The sequence below is a fragment of the Erythrolamprus reginae genome, chromosome 3 (assembly GCF_031021105.1).
Source record: "Erythrolamprus reginae isolate rEryReg1 chromosome 3, rEryReg1.hap1, whole genome shotgun sequence".
NCBI classification, from domain to species: domain Eukaryota; kingdom Metazoa; phylum Chordata; class Lepidosauria; order Squamata; family Dipsadidae; genus Erythrolamprus; species Erythrolamprus reginae.
The window spans coordinates 210914094-210922002 of record NC_091952.1 but is presented as its reverse complement, the minus strand read 5'-3'; positions in this window follow the sequence as shown (position 1 = coordinate 210922002).

Sequence of the window (7909 nt, the reverse complement as noted above, 5' to 3'; positions counted from 1 at the left end):
TCCAGAGGGCCGGGGCCCCCCACAGAGAAGGCTCTTCCCCTGGGTCCCGCCAGCCGACATTGTTTGGTCGACGGGACCCTAAGGAGACCAACTCTGTGGGACCTCACTGGTCGTTGGGATTCGTGCGGCAGAAGGCAGTCTCGGAGATAATCTGGTCCTATGTCATGTAGGGCTTTATAGGTCATAACCAACACTTTGAATTGTGTCCGGAAACAGATTGGTAGCCAATGCAGTCTGTGGAGTGATGGTGAGATATGGGCATTTCTTGGAAGGCCCAAGACTGCTCGCACGGCTGCATTTTGGGCGAGTTGAAGTTTCCGAACACTCTTCAAAGGTAGCCCCATGTAGAGCTTTGCAGTAGTCGAACCTCGAGGTGATAAGGGCAACGCGTGACCGTGAGCAAAGACTCCCTGTCCAAGTAGGGCAGCAACTGGTGCACCAGGCGAACCCGGGCAAATGCACCCCACTGCCACAGCCGAAAGATGGTGTATGTTTATCCCAGGCATGTTTAAATTCAGTTACTGTGAATTTACCAACCACGTCTGCTGGAAGTTTATTTATTTTATAATTTATTTATGTTTATTTGTCAACAAGTGCAAGGAAACAGGGCACAATAAAAAATGGTACACAAAACAGATATGAAACAGCAAAACATATCCATAAACATATAAAATGAGTACATACAAATGGGTATATTCCGGTTCCGGGTGAGCAGTGAGGAGCATGGTGGGTCCGCTGCTCCTCTGAAACAACGGAATCATCAGGAAAATGGGTCAATCCGGGCTCAAGTCGGTTGGAAATGGGTCAGAGTCCGCTGGCCACTTTGTCCCCCTATTTTTATGATCCTGAGGGCTGGGAAGGTTTCCCGCCTGCTGGGGGGGCCGCCGAGAAAGACCGCGGCAAGGAAGGGTGGCCAGCTGAGACGCGGAGATGGCGGCGGCGTTCGGCGTTTGGCGGAGCCTCGCAGAGAATACAGCATCTGTGAGTTGCAGCCTTGCTGGAGAGAGGAGAGGACGAAGGAACGCCAAGTCACTGCCGAGGGGGTATCGAGGGTGCCGAGGGAGAGCTGACAGAGAGCGCGGCACCGGAGGAACATCTGGCCAGCGCGGAAAATGGCGGCGGGACCGGACAGAGGCTCGCAGTGCCGGCGGAGAGGTATTGAGAGGAGCTGTGGGGAGCTGTGGGGAGTGGAAACGGCAGAGACAACATGGGGAAGAGAGTCAGCGGGGAAGAAATGGAGCCCAGTGGCGGAAGCCAGCCGTAACGCCAAGAGATGAACGAGGACACTTAAGAGCAATTAACTTAGCCCCCTCCCGTTGGCACCAGTGGGTGAGAGCTACTGGGGGCCAAGGGGAGTCAAAAACTGGGAATTATTCCATCAACTCTCTTCCCCCCTCCCCTTCCCTCCCCCCCTTTTTTCCCCCCTCTTAATCCTTAATTTTGTGATCTATGTATATTACTGCTGAAAGACTATACCCCTTCCGGACTGTGGATAAATTGAAGAACTTCGCCCCCTTGTGGACTGTTTTAAAAAAGACACCAGGAAGAGAGAAAATCAAGACCAAGACTTTCTTAAATTAGATTAAGACCTAAGACCGTTGAAGACCAGAAGAACATCATGCCTGGACTGACTGATTACTGATGATTGAAGAGTATTTTAAGATCTGTTTATAACATCATCGATATCAATTTTATATTAATTTATAATTCTAGCGTATATTTTATATATTTATATTTTAATGTTTTTAGTGTTTTAAATTGCTGTTAACTGCCATTTTATACTATTATTAATTTAATTGATTTTTTAACGTAATTGGGGCTTTAAGTAATGGATGACTGGGATAAACATACTTGTGGTTATGAATGGAATGACTGGTATGACTGGATGGGTGGGGGTGGGGGATATGGTATGGATGAGTGTATCGATAGTAGTGTGAATGATATGTTCGGCCCACCTGACGCTCGGGAGACAGGAGAGGAAGGGGCACCGATCTCTGGGGTGGCAGGGGGTCGGAATATCCCTGTGTTGCTGGGGAGAGGCAGATATGGCGGGGGCCACAGAGTTAGCCATTCCAGGGGAACGAGGGACCGTTGCTTAATAACGGTCCCCTGTTCTGGCTCTGTGAGCCCAATCTTGGGTACTGGTGATGAGTGTAACCCTGGCCCTGGGCTCAGGTTGCTGCTGCTGAATGCCAGGTCGGTGGTTAATAAAGCTCTCCTCATCCGGGATTTGATCCTGGATGAGGAGGCCGACCTGGCATGTATTACTGAAACCTGGCTGGGCCCGGAGGGAGGTGTTCCTCTCTCTGAAATTTGCCCAGCCGGGTTTCAGATATGGCATCAACCTCGACCCCAGGGGAGGGGGGGAGGAGTGGCTATTGTAGCCAGGGAGAGCCTTTGCCTGCGTAGACTCATTGCTCCGGAAATTGCGGGTTGCGAGTCCCTCTTGATGAAGTTGGACTTAGGAGTTCAGGTGGGCTTATTTCTCACGTACCTGCCTCCCAGCTGCGTGTCAAAAGCCCTGCCTGTGCTACTCGAGGAGGTAGCCGGGTTGGCGGTAGAGTTCCCCAGACTCATTGTCTTGGGGGATTTCAACCTGCCGTCACTCGGCGAAACCTCTGGGTTGGCACAGGAGTTCATGGCCACCATGACAGCCGTGGACCTGACTCAAGTAGTTCAGGGTCTGACTCACGAGGGAGGGCACGCACCTGACATGGTATTCCTTTCCGAGCAATTGAGTAATGGTCTGAGACTAAGGGGCTTAGAAGTATTGCCTTTGTCATGGTCAGACCATTTTCTACTACGGCTTGACTTCCTGGCTCCAATCCTCCCCCGTAGGGAGGCGGAACCAATGAAGATGTTCCGCCCCAGGCGCCTGATGGACCCAGAGGGCTTTCAGACGGCGCTTGGGGTTATTCCAGAGGCACTCATCCACAGTTCGGCGGAGTCTCTCGCGGAGGCCTGGAACAGGGCTGCAGCGGGAGCTCTTGACCGGATTGCGCCTTTGCGACCTCTCCGTGGCGCTAGACCCCGTAGAGCCCCATGGTTCAACGAGGAGCTCCGGGAGTTGAAACGCCAAAAGAGACGTCTAGAGAAGCGATGGAGGAAGAGTAGGTCTGAATCCGATCGAACACTTGTAAGAGCTTTTATTAAGACTTACAAAGTGGCGCTCAAGGCGGCAAGATGCGCGTACCATGCCACCTTGATTGCATCAGCAGAATCCCGCCCGGCCGCTCTGTTTAGGGTGACCCGCTCCCTTCTCAACCAGGGGGGAGTTGGGGAGCCCTTACAGAGTAGTGCCGAGGATTTTAACAAGTTTTTCGCTGATAAAGTCGCTCGGATCCGGGCCGATCTCGACTCCAATTGTAAAACAGAGTCGACTGACAATGAGTCAGTCGAGGTGACTGGGGCACGTACTTGTCCACCTGTCTGGGAAGAGTTTGATCTGGTGACACCTGATGAAGTGGACAAGGCCATTGGAGCTGTGAGTTCCGCCACCTGCTTACTGGATCTGTGTCCCTCCTGGTTGGTTTCGGCCAGCAGGGAGGTGACACGGAGCTGGGCCCAGGAGATTACCAACACTTCCTTGGGGAGGGGAGTTTTTCCATCACTCTATAAAGAAGCGCTCGTGCGCCCCCTCCTCAAGAAGCCCTCCCTGGACCCAGCTGTGCTTAACAACTATCGTCCAGTCTCCAACCTTCCCTTTATGGGGAAGGTTGTCGAGAAGGTGGTGGCACTCCAGCTCCAGCGGTCCTTGGAAGAAGCCGATTATCTAGGTCCCCAGCAGTCGGGTTTCAGGCCCGGTTACAGCACGGAAACCGCTTTGGTCGCGTTGATGGATGATCTCTGGCGGGCCCGGGACAGGGGTTTATCCTCTGTCCTGGTGCTCCTTGACCTCTCAGCGGCTTTCGATACCATCGACCATGGTATCCTTCTGCGCCGGCTGGAGGGGTTGGGGGTGGGAGGCACTGTTCTTCAGTGGTTCTCCTCCTACCTCTCTGGCCGGTCACAGTCGGTGTTAGTGGGGGGTCAGAGGTCGACTCCTAGGTTTCTCCCTTGTGGGGTGCCTCAGGGGTCGGTCCTCTCCCCCCTGCTATTCAACATCTACATGAAACCGCTGGGCGAGATCATCCAAGGACATGGGGTGAGGTATCATCAATATGCCGATGATACCCAGCTCTACATCTCCACCCCATGCCCAGTCAACGAAGCGGCGGAAGTGATGTGCCGGTGCCTGGAGGCTGTTGGGGCCTGGATGGGTGTCAACAGACTCAAGCTCAACCCGGATAAGACGGAGTGGCTGTGGGTTTTGCCTCCCAAGGACAATCCCATCTGTCCGTCCATTACCCTGGGGAGGGAATTATTGACCCCCTCAGAGAGGGTCCGCAACTTGGGCGTCCTCCTCGTTCCACAGCTCACATTAGAAAAACATCTCTCAGCTGTGGCGAGGGGGGCGTTTGCCCAGGTCCGCCTGGTGCACCAGTTGCGGCCCTATCTGGACTGGGAGTCACTGCTCACAGTCACTCATGCCCTCATCACCTCGAGGTTCGACTACTGTAATGCTCTCTACATGGGGCTACCCTTGAAAAGTGTTCGGAAACTTCAGATCGTGCAGAATGCAGCTGCGAGAGCAGTCATGGGCTTACCTAGGTATGCCCATGTTTCTCCATCACTCCGCAGTCTGCATTGGCTGCCGATCAATTTCCGGTCACAATTCAAAGTGTTGGTTATGACCTTTAAAGCCCTTCATGGCATTGGACCAGAATATCTCCGAGACCGCCTACTGCCGCACGAATCCCAGCGACCGATTAGGTCCCACAGAGTGGGCCTTCTCCGGGTCCCGTCAACTAAACAATGTCGGTTGGCGGGCCCCAGGGGAAGAGCCTTCTCTGTGGCGGCACCGGCCCTCTGGAACCAACTCCCCCCGGAGATTAGGATTGCCCCTACTCTTCCTGCCTTCCGTAAACTCCTTAAAACCCACCTTTGTCGTCAGGCATGGGGGAACTGAAACATCTCCCCCTGGGCATGTTTAATTTATATATGGTATGCGTGTGTGTATGTCTGTTAGTATATGGGGTCTTTTAAATCTTTAAACATTTTAAAATTGTTAGATTATTCTGATTTGTTGTTACATGTTGTGAGCCGCCCCGAGTCTTCGGAGAGGGGCGGCATACAAATCGAATAAATAATAATAATAATAATAATAATAATAATAATAATAATAATAATAATAATATATACTACATAAAATGTACATAAAATGAGTACATACAAAAGGTTACAGTAGGACAGGACAGTAGACATTATGGTACGCTTATGCATGCCCCCTTAGGGACCTCTTAAGAAATGTGTAAGGTCCACAATAGACATAGGATCAGGTAAAGTGCTCCAGACATTTACTACTCTATTAGAGAAGTCATTTTCTGCAATCAAGATTAAAGCAGATTACATTTAGTTTGTATCTATTGATAGCCCTAGTGTTATTGCGGGCTATCAATAGCCCTAGTGCAATTAAAGTAGTCGTTAACAGGTAGGAGGTTAAGGTAGATTGTGTACTAAGCTTAGGTCAGAATGTAGACAGTGTAGTTCAAGGTTATCCAGGATTAAAATTTCACGTTTACTGGAATAAGGAATTTTATTGCGAGCAGAGGAGTTGACTTTCTTCTTGTAAAATACCTCTGGATGCTCACTAACGTATTAATGTCTTAAATACAGTGCGGATTCCAGGCAGGTGAGCAGTATTCAAGGATAGGACTGGCAAAGGTTTTCTATGCCCTAGTTAGAAGTATGTTATCAGAGGTAGTGTTGGTTATGACCTTTAAAGCCCTTCATGGCATCGGACCAGAATATCTCCGAGACCGCCTTCTGCCGCACGAATCCCAGCGACCGATTAGGTCCCACAGAGTGGGCCTCCTCCGGGTCCCGTCAACTAAACAATGTCGGTTGGCGGGCCCCAGGGGGAGAGCCTTCTCTGTGGCGGCACCGACTCTCTGGAACCAACTCCCCCCGGAGATCAGAACTGCCCCTACTCTTCCTGCCTTCCGTAAACTTCTCAAAACCCACCTCTGCCGTCAGGCATGGGGAAACTGAACATCTCCCACTGGGCCCGCTGAATTTATGCATGGTATGCTTGTGTGTGTGTATGTTAGTATAGGGTTTTTTAAAACTTTTCATATTTTAATTAACTGGATTATGTATTGGATTGTTTTTTCACTTGTTGTGAGCCGCCCCGAGTCTTCGGAGAGGGGCGGCATACAAATCCAAATAATAAATAAATAAATAAAATAAAATAAGGTTGCCAACTCTTAATCCTTTTTAGCAATGTTGCTACAGTGAGCTCTGGGGTTTAGATCTTTTGAAATGCATACATCAAGGTCATGAGAGAGTGTGGTCCATCTTTTAGATCTGTACAGCCTGTATCTGATGTTCTGATTTTTATTGCCAATGTGCAGGTCTGAGCATATTAGTAGAGATTTGGAGTTACCAATTATTTGCCTATTCAGATACATAACAGGTCAGTGATGGTGAACCTATGGTACGAGAAGCCATATCTGCTGGGACGCGAACCGTTGTTCTAACTCAACTCCAACGTGCATGTGTGTGCTGGCCAGTTGATTTTTGGCTCACACAGAAGCTCTGGGAGGGCGTTTTTGGCTTCCAGAGAGCCTTGGGGGGATGGGTCAGGGCGTTTTTAACCTCCCCCAGGTCCAGAGAAGCCTTTAGAGTCTGGGGAGGGAGAAACACAAGCCTATTGGGCTGACCAGAAGTTGGAAAACAGAGGGGCTGTGTGTAGGGGGGCAGGGGAAGCTGTTTTCACACTCCCAAGGCATTGAATTATGGGTTTGGGCACATGCGCAATAGCACGCAACACACTTTCAGCACCTGAGGGGAAAAAGGTTCGCCATCACTGATCTAGATCGTTTTGTAGAGTAGTAAAATTGTCTGTGGTGTTAAATAGTTTTACATTGTCAGCAAAGAGAATGCAGCTGCTTACAATATGATCACAAAGTTCATTTATATACAGGGTGCGTTCCAAAAGTAATGCAATTGAATTTCCTGTGCCGCTCCTATAGGTCAGCGTGAGACCGAAGCACTTGGAGTAGTTGGGGAGGGATGCTAAGCTTTGCCATGAAACTGGTCTCAGTGCTCTCCGAGCTGTAGAAGTGGCAGGACGTTAATTATTGTAAACTTCTGCACGCCGACCGTGTCACAAAAAGACCAACCAAGCGGAAATTTCAAGTGAACTTTTGCAACATATAGAAATTGAACCTGATTATTTGCACAATGTCATCACTGGTGATGAAATCTGGGTTTTTGAATCTGACCCAGAAACAAAACACCAAAGCTCTGAGTGGCACACCGACCAGTCCCCCAAGCCCAAAAAGGCAAGAATGAGCAAATCAAAAGTGAAAACAATGCTCATTGTCTTTTTTGACAGTAAATGACTGGTCCGTAAGGAGTTTGTTCCTCAAGGACAGTGCTGTAAAGACTCTGAAGAAGGAACATCAGGACGAGAAAAGACATCTCCACTACCTGGCAACTTCATGATGACAACGCGCCTTGCCACAACGTGCTATGAGTACGTGAGTTCCTGGCCAAACACCAGGTGCCAATGCTGCCCCACCCCATCCCTATAGTCCTGATGTTGCACCAGCAGACTTCTTTTTGTTCTCTCGGATTAAGGCAGCCATGAAAGGAACAGCTTGTTTTTAACCGTTTTTTTAAATGAATTCCTTGATAATTTCCAAACCGCCAAATTCCCTGATAATTCCTTGATTTCCAAGTTTGCTGGACACCCTGGAATTCAAATAAAGGTCTTTGTCTAGAAACAACACATAAGCAATAGAAAACATATTCATCTGAAATACATGGAGATTGTGCATTAGAAAGTAAAGAGAAAATATAAAAA